General features: G+C 37.5%; 1 long non-coding RNA gene across 2 annotated transcripts; it reads left to right on the top strand.

The window, feature by feature from the left end:
- The first annotated feature begins 62 nt into the window (after positions 1-62).
- On the top strand, positions 63-7,448 carry LOC139105720 (uncharacterized). Of its 2 annotated transcripts, XR_011546229.1 has the most exons (6): positions 63-737; positions 982-1,091; positions 1,194-1,323; positions 5,810-6,037; positions 6,470-6,590; positions 6,774-7,448. It is a non-coding gene; the product is annotated as an uncharacterized lncRNA (long non-coding RNA). The 2 variants fall into 2 exon arrangements; XR_011546230.1 differs by lacking the exons at positions 6,470-6,590; positions 6,774-7,448 and adding an exon at positions 6,170-6,396.
- The last annotated feature ends 4,089 nt before the right edge of the window (positions 7,449-11,537 follow it).

The raw sequence follows: 11,537 nt of genomic DNA, 5'->3' as shown, positions 1-11,537 counted from the left end.
GAATGTTGACCAGTTCTCGGTGAAGCCGGGTGGAGGAGCTAAGTTCCACGCATGCGCAATAGTTCGCTTCGCGGGAGATCGCGGGTCACCGTCGGGAAACTAAGCTGGCGAAAAATCGGATTTGTTACAATTAATTATGAATTATTATTAATATATTACCGACATTGGTTGTAATAACATTACAAGAGAATCGTAATACAGTGAGACTGATAAATATTATTACGTATATACATATGAATGTGTGTATCGGGTAATATCGTGTAATAATTTTCTATCTTATCGATCATCGCCAAGTCTCGCGAAGTTGTCGAGAGATGTCACCATCTTGATTAAAGCAGCGTAACCATTTGCAAATGGGTGATTCATTCGCGATCGTCATTTGAGTTTAATTCCTAAACCTGTGTTGAAAACCGTTGTGTGCGAAAAGTATTTAACGAAAGTGTAAAGTGAGTTTAATGTGGTTTAACGTGAGATTACGTGAGGCTGTAAGTAAGTCTGATCAGTCCGATCATGGTCAAACATTCGTTTTCTTAATAGAGTACAAAAACTTGTCATCGCACTTTCGCGATAACCTTACAGAAGTGTGGTGTCCCTAATTGTTGGAAGACAAGACTCGAGGAATTCCATAAAATGAAGGCGAAGGAGAAGACAAAAATGGGATATAAAAAGAATAATCACCTTTGCTGTATGAGTAATCTGGAGAACGACAGGAGGATGAACTGCGACGTTCATGAAAGGTATATAAAATTTGTTTAAATCACTTCGACAAAAGAGCCACATTTACATGCATATGCAAAGTAATTTTTTGCATACGTGAAACATTTTAAGCCGACACAAAGGACTTCTCTGAATAATTTATTGCGAATATATTTAATTATTAATTATTTATAAGTTTACGTTGGCAAATCAATAAAGTCATTGAACGCTCGGAATCGAAAGCATCAAATGTATTATAAATGTCATTAAAATATGTCTTTTCAGAGGTTAGGAATTGAATAAATAAATAATAACGTAGCAATTGGACATCATTAGTGCTACAGAGTTTAAGTACTTATCTTTGGGAGACAGTACCGGCGCTTTCTGACTCCGAGGTAAACCACCACGACGTAAATCTTAGCAACAGACTTGTAATGTTTAAATCGCTATCTCGCAATCTTAATAGCGTGAGATTATCATATAGCTTCCCCTTGCAGATACCATATTCCTCGAGGAAATTGTTCGATCTACTCTGCACCGAGTAAAATGTTACGCACACGCGGAACACAGATCAAACGGCTCGGATCTCGCTGATAGTGTCCCTCGGATGGAATTAGTAGCGGAAACGTGAGTATTGTCTCACCAGCTTTCCTGCGAGTGTCTAACGTCGCGGGAACGGTGAAAGCAAAAGCGGAAATATGCATCGAGCGATAACAATACTGGGAGAAATGCCGCCGATAAGCGCGAAGCACGGCGGCGGTGATCGATAGAAATTGTTCGGAATTCGATTTCCTGCGACCGCGAGATTCGTTTCTCGCAGAAGAAAGGTACGACCGTTTTCGCCAACGCCTGACAATACTGGGACGAGCGTGGGAAAATAGATAGGATCCGATTGCGATCTCTCATTTCTTATTATCTAGTCATTCTCCGGGCGCTCAACGTGTAATCGTGTGCTTTATAATGAAGTCCCGATCTCTCAAGGTTTCGTCGGTATTCCTCTTAGAGCTGACGGCTCCGTCTTTCCCATCGGAGAGAGAGGTGGACACACGCGGAATTATCTTGAAATAGCTCTTAATGCGATTTGCATTAGATGCAAATTAGCAATCAGGTATTTACGAGAATATTTACGGTTGGGATTTGCCTGCGGGATAGAAAAAAAAAGATACGTTTTGTCTGAAATGGACAATCGCGTATTGGGAAGCTACTTGTATTCATTAGATTAATTTATGTTAATTTCATTAAGGTGTTAACGATGTGTCGTTCTATAAAAAGTTTTATCTTCGTAAAAAAGAAAATGTACATCTATCGTGGTATCACGTTTCTCACGAGAAAATATGCATGTGTTAATGTTTAAAAAAAATCGTTTTATAATATGTGACTAACGTAATCTAAAGACTAAAATACTATAATATTATTATCGCGATTACAATCATCTCCCGCAGTTATCACTTTATCGCGTTTGATATCTTCTGATTGAAAATGAATAAATAATAGAAAAAGTGAGATAGAAGAGATGAGGTTAACGCAAGAAAATTCAATTTGTTGGGGGAACAGTTCTTAACCAATTCGGATAATTAAATTATGAAACTTATTATTTTGCGACATGTGAAATTAACGTGTAGCATTGCTACATGAAATAATCTATTTTTGCAACTTTCGATCGCTAAACGAGCAGGATCGAGCGAATGCTAAATGAGATAATTTTGCAATGACTGTTGATTACGGATTTGGCAACATCACGGAGATGTAATTGTATTCCGCGTCATTTCGTCCAGCAGGGAACATTCACTAATTATGAACGCGCCAATCATGCATCCAGTCGCAAATTGGGGATGACATTCCCTCCGCGTTCGACCCTTTTCGAGGGGCAAAACTTTCACAGTGCGCTACATTCTTCTTTACGGACATTATCCCGTTTCGATCGATTTGATCGGCGTTCGGTTAATTTAACACGGTGAAACTACTTACTGCATCGCCGTCGCCTTGAGTGTGTTCCTCTTCACTAAACGCCGATTTCGAAGTCAGTGACCAACGTCGTCTGTCACTAATGCCGCTATCGAAATCAATTGAACGTACATTAACAGATCGTAGAAAATTCCGATTTATAGAATATCGAAAAATTTTTTCTTGTTACGACAATCACACGGATGAAATTTATTAATACTATACTTACGTAATAATTTGTTGAATAAAATTAAACAAGTTTTATCTAGGCGATTTGATCTTGACTTCGTCAATCAAGTAGTATCATAATTTTTTTTTTTTTTAATCAATTTTAATATGATAATAGAATTTAATTTTTTAAAATATTTTCTAACAATTTTTAATTTCTTTGAGTATTTTAAATATTTCTTGGTTTCTAACGTGATATTATATCATTATGCGACACAGGCCTACTTCAGCTGTAATGCACCTTAAGATCTTGAGCCCGGAAGAGGCTGCGTCATCGTGTGGTGCGTTACAGGTTAATCGAATCGGGTCATTGCACCTTTCCTCCGAAACCTACTTTGGCGTTTGTCGTGGAAGGATAGTGAAATTTCTTCGCGCGACTCGTCCCGCGCATCGATTACATCTTTTTTTTTCTTCTAATTCCAGTCAGCTCCCAGCTTCATTCCCATCCCGTGGAATTTCCATCGAAGCGTGAAAATCACGTCTCTTTTCGCGCAGCGTGAGAAGGCCGTGCGCGAAACGAGGTCGGAGGAAATCGTGGCGACGAGGATCTCGGCGATGACGCGATATTCATCCGGACCTCGACGATCGTCGGAACGGAGAAAGCAATACGTGCCGAGTCAACTGTGTACTGTGACTCATTTGACATCTTCCTTACAAATCTTCGCCTCCGTGTTTCTTGACGTACACCTCTCCCATTGTGATCCAACAATGACGACATACGTTCTCCGAAGTCTTTCGGTTACTGACCTTATCGAGTTTCACTTTATCACTTCGGCTAATTCGACGTGAGGTACAAGTTAATCGATCTTAAGTAGTCAATTCGCTGTCCCCTTAGCGCAAGTAAAAATAGGAAATTTAATTGCAGTTTGGACTCTTAGGTCGATTTTCTATAGATCTTAGATCGAGTCTTTCAATATTGCGAAACTCTACAGCATTCTGTATATATGTAACTTATTAATCTTTTATCGTTAATTCGACTCATTTACATTAAGCTTTAAGCCTACTTGAAATAATTACATATCGATTGTTTAAGACATTATTTTATTATCTGCACGTTGCGTGCAAAAGCGAGTGTTTGCTCACGATGGCGATGCTTGACTTCACGTTTACGTGTTAAACAGAGGATTGAAGTCTCTCTCGCGCGTACAGTTATACGTTTGTTCGTTACGAAAGAATACTGTCTCAGATGAATAAGTTCAGCAACGGCGCGGGCAAACTATACGTATTATCTGTCGGGGAATCGAAACCGAGCACAGTAACGGTTTTGCATCTGTTACTTGCATGCTACAGTCTATGCTGCGTTAATGTCCCGAGTCTTATCGCATAAAAACACCGTTTTGCGCCATTGCGTTGTGCCACTCGTAGTTTTGCTTGGTATTGTGCGCTTCAAAAAGCAAACCGCGGGTCGTTAATTTATTATCAAACACGATGCGCTGCAACATTGACAAATTATCATTTAATCGGTCTCATAACTTTAGAACAGAATATTCAGAGAATGTTGCAGAATCGCATTAACTTCATTTTTTAAAGTCTTCGAAAGCGTGCCGGTGGAGGCGTGCGTCAATCGGCGTAAACCCCGAGGAGAAAGCGACGATTCTCGTAGTCCTATCATGTCCAACTGGATTCGTAGAATTATGAAAGCGTCAAAGATTTTTTTATGCCTATTGAATGCGCCAACGTCATCTGCTGTTAAGCATATCGCTGTATCAAGTAGCCATGTAAGAACCGAATGCAACGTTTTTTTATTTTTTTTTTATTTTTTTAGAAATTGATATTGACGTAAGGAACTTATTTTGTGAGCAATGCGAGTAAATTTCACATTCAGGCCTCGAACTTTGCGGAGATCAGACGTGAGAGAATTACAAAAATTTAGTTTACGATATATTTTTGAAATATTTAGGTCGTACACAAAAGGTGTAATTACGACACGCCCGTGGTAGGAATTACACGTACTCAATTTCAAATGATGAAATAATTAATGGTTGTTTTCTAAAAATTATTTATAAAAACATTTTCCTAATTGAAAGTAAAAGAAACTTCTTTTCACGGATGAAAGTCTGCGGAACATTTATACGCTTACTTATGCAAACGTTTTTTTATTCCGGTATGTAACGACTCTTTTGGGCGCCAACTGCTTTCTAAATTAGTCAAGAATTGTGACGATAAATAATTCTCTCGGGACCTCTTGAGTGACCTCTTTTCGGATGATATAGCAGAATTTTTTTATTTTATTATTTTATTTTATTTTTTTTTTTCGTAAAATTCGCCAACCAAAAGTATTTAATCGAAACGATTCCGGTGAGAGCATCCAATTAAAAAGAGAAAGACTCGAGAGGAAACTTTTCAATGTTGGATGTAATAAAGATTTGTTGTTATGACTTGACGGGATCAAGACACAAGTTGAGACAGTGACAAGGTTAATGATAATTTTTTTTGCAATTAATAGCAGATATATTTTGTACTCTAATTACGAGAGAAAGCATGCAATAGAAGATCAACCTTTCCGCCGCTTTGAAACCAAACGTGTTATTCTAAACAATTCACGTTAGTATAAATACCTACCTGACGTGTACAATTATCAAGAGAAATATTCCAAAAGTGTATAATTTAAAAAAGTAGATATTACAAGCATTTACTATTGTTTTTTTCTTTTTTTTTTGCGTTAGAGAAAACTTTTTAGTATTTATTATTTTTTAGCGATAAACTACGCAGACGTGTATAAATCTTACATGGCTACATTGAAACAGTTTTTCTGAATATAACTTTGATCATGCAAATATTAATTATATTTTTTTTACGATTAATTAGATGAACTACAAATAATTTATTTAATTGATCAAATATCGCGATCTACTTATTACAGATTCGCGATACAGTAAACTTAATATTTAATTAATATTTTATATAATGTTTGGTGCATAATTTTTTTTTAATTTTCTAGCAATTAAAACTGACAAAGTGGCTGGACGTTGGAACGTTTGCAAGCGCGACACATGCGCGGTGGTTTCTTTTCCCCGCGGGTGGCTAACTAAGCAGCATCTACGAAGAAGACGCGTCGTTCGAATCGGAAGTTTCGTGCACATTTGACGAACGAGAATGCAACCCCAGCGCAAATTAGTTTATCTTCTGTATACAGAGAGCACCTACGATCAGCTATCCTCGTTTCACAGTAAGTAATATATCTATTTGTAAGCTGAGAGATCGCGGGACGCGCGTAGTGCCAACATCATCGCTTTGCGTGTGATTCCTAACCGCACAATTGAAGCGGACGGCGTATGTAACTTGGGCTACCGAATTCCAGAGTCGCATAAGCCGGATGTCGAGCACGTAATAATTACGTAGATTACGCAGAGCTTCATACGAAAGTGAAATTCTTTTGTATTTGTCGAATACAGCTATCGGGGTACAGCGAGTTAATTTTTACGATTGATAATATCAACGCGGAGAGTATTAGTGAAGTGAAGACTTCGTACGTAATATTTCTAATTTCTTATTACGCGGTTATTTAATTTTAACAAAAATAAATTAATTAATCTATAATAAAAAAATGAAAGAAAACAAAAATAACTATAGCAATTATCTAATTTTATGTTACTTACAGAATTTTTTTCACGGAGACGATAAAGGAGTTGAGGATTTGACCCATCTCGTGCAGTCACCCTGAGAGGAGGAGGAGGCGGAGACCTGGAAGAAACATCCCGTATTAGCGGAGCAACTCTATGGTAAGTGTCTCTTTTTCTTTACATCTTTAACTAATTTTTATCGCTTTAATTATAAATATATTGATTTTTAAATATTTAATTGAAAAAGTGATTAGAGATGCGTAATTTTTTCTTTTTTTTTTTAACAGTAGACATTAATTCAAATATCTCTACAATTATATTTTTTTATTTGTAATGTTATAGATCACTGTCGCTGTATCATCAACTCCGTGTTGCTGCGCAAAAATGTGGTCGGTGAGTCGCATGTCTTTCTGTTAAACACGTTCACTTTAAAATATTTAATGCACTCAACGTCGTTCATTATACACTTTAATATTTATATCTTGTTATTCTCTTGGAAATTTCTAGATTTTATATTGAACCGACTGAAAAAAGTTTTACTGTATTTTCCCGCAATGCATTTACACGCACGTGATTTCATCACTTTGACGTTCGGGCGCAGTGAAAGCGGGATAAAGGGCGCTATTAGACGATTAGAGATCAGGCGACGCTGCGTGCATTACAATGTTTTCATTTGAATGTATTATCGCGATGCCATGCGCACTGATGTGCATACTCGTTGCAAGTCGGATATTACCGCTATTTAATAGCCATGAAAAATTTCACAACTTTCCCCGTAAACGAAGACAAATTATTTCTTACGCAATCGAGACATAACGCACCTTCGTTTATAAAGGACTTTTCTAGCCGCAATTCGTGGTGCAATTGCAAGTTCGCCGGAAAGGCCTTTACAGAAAAATCGTGCCCTTCCTTCTCCATTGAATTAATTGGTCGCTAGTGAATTAACTCGTTGCTTGATCAATCGATTAAAGTTACACAAGAGTGCAAGATGCACAATGGTAGTGGAAAACGCATGGCCGCGTGTGAGAAAATTTATGCGCATTGCGCATACGAGCGGACAACAATATAATCGCAACTATATCGCCGTCTTCCATCTCCTCGCTGCTTTGACTTTCCATAGGCATCGGCTTTCTTAACAAATTTCCGACGGGCTAGATCGGGGTCGTACGAGCCCGTAGTAGCGATGATGTGCAGTAGGCAGGCTGCGGGAAAAAAAATAAACCCATCACACACGCGCGAAGAACAATTTAAGTTATACCAGCAGCATGCATGCGTGCTCTGGGAAAAAAGTACACAAAAGTTTTTCTTCTTTTTGCAATAGTAAATTTACACGTACGGTGATTGCACGGAGAGATCGAATCTTCCTTACACTCGGTACGTTGGATACAAATCTGTAATGGAATGTTGTTTGGTATTCAGTTTGAAAAATTTAATTCTCTTTATCTGAAACGAGATTCCTACAAAGGCGTATGGAATTTAGAAAAAGACCAGTGTCTAGACAATAATTAATATTGCTCTGTATTCCGAGGAAGTAGTTGATTTAAGAAAAAAAAATCAATCGGAGTGCAATTATATTCCTCGTTGGAATCACTCGGAAATTCAAAGACGTCAATTATTCGATCGTGTTACGCACGCACGAAATGAAGAAGTGGTATCATAAATATCAAGTTCTCTCTCTTCTCAGTATGACTAACGGATAAGCTTGCGTTCGGTTCTATCAGATTAGAATACCGGTCAACGAACTCGCGTTCAACTTTATAGGTACGTGCTCGAGTCATTCAATAATTATACAACGAATTCTCCGAAGATTTAATAACGCGCGCAAAGCTGGTGACGCAGTAGAGAGTCGCGAAATTTAATCGTCATTGCGTACTTGGCAGTCGAGGTGAAAGGTAAGAGAGAAACGTTTTAATAGTTCCTACTTTTTGCAGTTAAGATGAATTTAGATCGCACGGCTGGAATTCCTTATACGGCGGCCGTTTCTCTAAATGATTAAGGTGATAAAATGGTATTCCCGACCTGTTCCGCGATCAAAAATAACGAAATACCGAGCGATGAGCACGATTTATACAATGAGGAAGCTTGTAATAAGGAAAGTTTCGTATCTTTAATAGATATTTTGCGAGGAAGCGTCGAAAAATTGTAGCGGTAATATAATCCAGCCACTTCTCTTCCTTTCTCTTTGCGTATAACGACGTTAACGATATGAGACAAAATGTTCGAATTACTTAATTTTCTCTCCTTATAAGTTCTATTACAGAAAGTGCAATAATTGTTCCGGGAACAATACCGTAACTATTTCCAAGAAACCGACGTATCGTACATATAAAATGCGTGAGCCGACGAATGGAAATTCCTTGCATAAAATTGTAGCAAAGTACCGCAAGATAATTCACGCGTAATACTCATTTTGTGCAAATCCGCAGCGGCTAATTGACTACGAGCAACGTGGAATCGTATGTTCTCTTATTATCGGTTGCTTTGCTAATTTAATTTTTCACACATATTGCCGGTATTGCAATAAGAACGCATCTTTAGCCGAGTGAACAGAATAGCTATGTAATATATAACAAACTAATTACTTTTAGAGTGATAATTATCCGTTGACGAACGTTTAATTGGCAAGATCGCGTATTGCAATTACATCGATAATTACATTGACAATTACATTTGCCTTTTTTTTTTGTACCATTATACATTTTGTTCTTTATGAATTATTTAATAATTATTCTTTCTCTGCAATGAGAATTGTGAATGGCTTTTAAATGAACGGCAACTATGGTTTGTTCAGGTTCGAATTCAGATTGAATTCGAGAATCATAATCTTTTAAGTGTAGGTAGGGTCTAGGGGAATCGTTAGGAAGGAAAACCAGTTGCTCGGTGTAGGTGTGCGGCGCACACATATACATGCACGATATGGATATGTGTTCGATGCATTCGTTCACCCGTTCGTGAGTGCACACACGGTTATAAAGTGTTACGTTTGTTATATGGCGGTCGCGGTATGTAGGTCAGGAAGCCGGCGTTACTAACAAGTGACTCGATTCGAGGTGACTCGTGAAGTCGACACACCGCTAGCTTTCGTCGCGCCGAATTTCCACCTTCTACCAAATCTGGCCTCTCGCTACCTTTCGATCGAATACTTTGTACGATCGTACCTCGTAAGATGACCGCGGAGATAATACCGCGTGCTCAGTTCCGCGACTGGCGCAAAGTAGCTCGAATCAGCGACCGTCGAGAATCACACGGTTAATCCGATGCGATCCACATTGTAGCACGTACACGTCCGGAAGTGACCGGTCAAGATGCACCGTTGAATAATTCAGTAATATTTTAAATCAGTATTTTTCTCAAGTACGGAATAGAATTTTACGTAAATATTATGTTATTTTTAAGAAAAATAAGGATAAAAATTAAAAAAAAAAATTTTTTTTAATTAATTTAAGTATATTCATATTTTTATGAGTATGATAATATTCAATAGTTCGTGGTGTACTTGCTTCAATGAAACGTTTGGACCTTGATTCTTTGCAGAGATTTTAATGCGTGGAACTACATGTGTCGCGGAAATCTGAACGCTTCCTCACGCGCTTTTGCGTTTCCTGCATCGAACAGGTAGTTAACGTTGTAGTATTTTGATCCTCGTTTTGCTATTGGTCGCGAGTATCCGCTTTATCGCAAAGTAGACTAAACAAGAGGTAACGTAATCGAGAATCTTGCGTGGCTGCCTCGGTGCAGTGTGTCGTAAAGTAGCCGGCATGAATGCAACGCATGTGACCGCATACGGCGGCGATGTGCACCTACAGACGATGCTGCCTGTATGCTCGCGCATTTAATTTCTAATTGAATAATCGATCGCGACCTCTCTTGATCGAGTGGCACGGAATGCGGCAGACAAACTGTGCGTCGTTGCAAGAACCCGGTTACATAGCTTTCGACTTGTTCATTGCTATTCTCTTTCACGATAAAAAAAAAAATTATGAACATATTTAAATAAAATTTAAAAAAAAATTTACACACATATGAACTAAGTTTAAAAAATTTTTAGAAAATTTTTTTATTACTTTAAAATTATTAAAAAATATTTTTAACCCCGAATTATTTATTAATTTCTTCTGTTAATGGCATTAAAAGAAATATTTTTGAATCTAGCAAAAATAATTATTTTATCGTATAAACGTATGTAGGAAATAAATAAGGAGCACTTCCGTAATTTTTTTTTCTTTTAGAATTTTTTAAAGTCCTTAGTGATATTCACTGGTGCAAAAATAAATCCCGTCATGAAACACTTTTAAAACGCACGTAGACTATTGAATTTCATGGTTGTGTTGATGCACGCATGAGGCGCTTTGCAAAGATAGAATTATGGACGCTCTTCATTGTTAGCATCACGAAGAAACTATAATTAACTCGGACGAGGAAGCGCTGAGGGTTAGGCAAGCGGGTTTAGGGTGACGCGCTTGGGTGATTGCTTCCTTAGTCCTTCCTGCTTAAGTGCAAAGAATCTAGGTTCTTTCTTACCTGTGAAGAAACAAGATTGCACGGCACATATAAACAACAAAAAATTATTATTATATTATATATAATTTTTTTTTTAATAAAAAAAATTTTTTTTTAAGAACACATACTTTTTAACGTTAGCAATGCAGTTTTCCCTATCTAATATAAATATTAGAATTATTTTGACTCTTGATCTATTGCATTGTGTATTTTGCAAGGAATATTTTTCTTCCGCGATTTAATTTTAATTCGTCGCGTTACGAAAAAAGAAAAAAAAATTACTTACACACGTAGAAATTATGACCCCACTTGTGCTTTTCGCAAAATTATATCATATTGTTCTCAATGGTGAGTACATTGCTACAAATTGCTGTAAAATTTCCACGGGTTTTCACAATTACGTGCACTTCTACAGGAACTCTACATATGTTATTTTCTTTCGAGATATCTTGTTTCTATTTCTATGGTCCCATGTCGAGCGACGCGCACTTCGCTCTGCGAAACTGTAATTATATCCCGTATGACGATTGTATGCTGGTAATTATCAATTATCGTGCGGAATAGAAACGTTGAGAATTATGCGAATCTAGGAGATTTAAACTCGTA

The sequence above is a fragment of the Cardiocondyla obscurior genome, linkage group LG09 (genome assembly GCF_019399895.1).
Source record: "Cardiocondyla obscurior isolate alpha-2009 linkage group LG09, Cobs3.1, whole genome shotgun sequence".
In the NCBI taxonomy this organism is placed as follows: domain Eukaryota; kingdom Metazoa; phylum Arthropoda; class Insecta; order Hymenoptera; family Formicidae; genus Cardiocondyla; species Cardiocondyla obscurior.
Note: the sequence above shows the minus strand (reverse complement) of the source record. Positions and strands in the feature narration are given on the sequence as shown.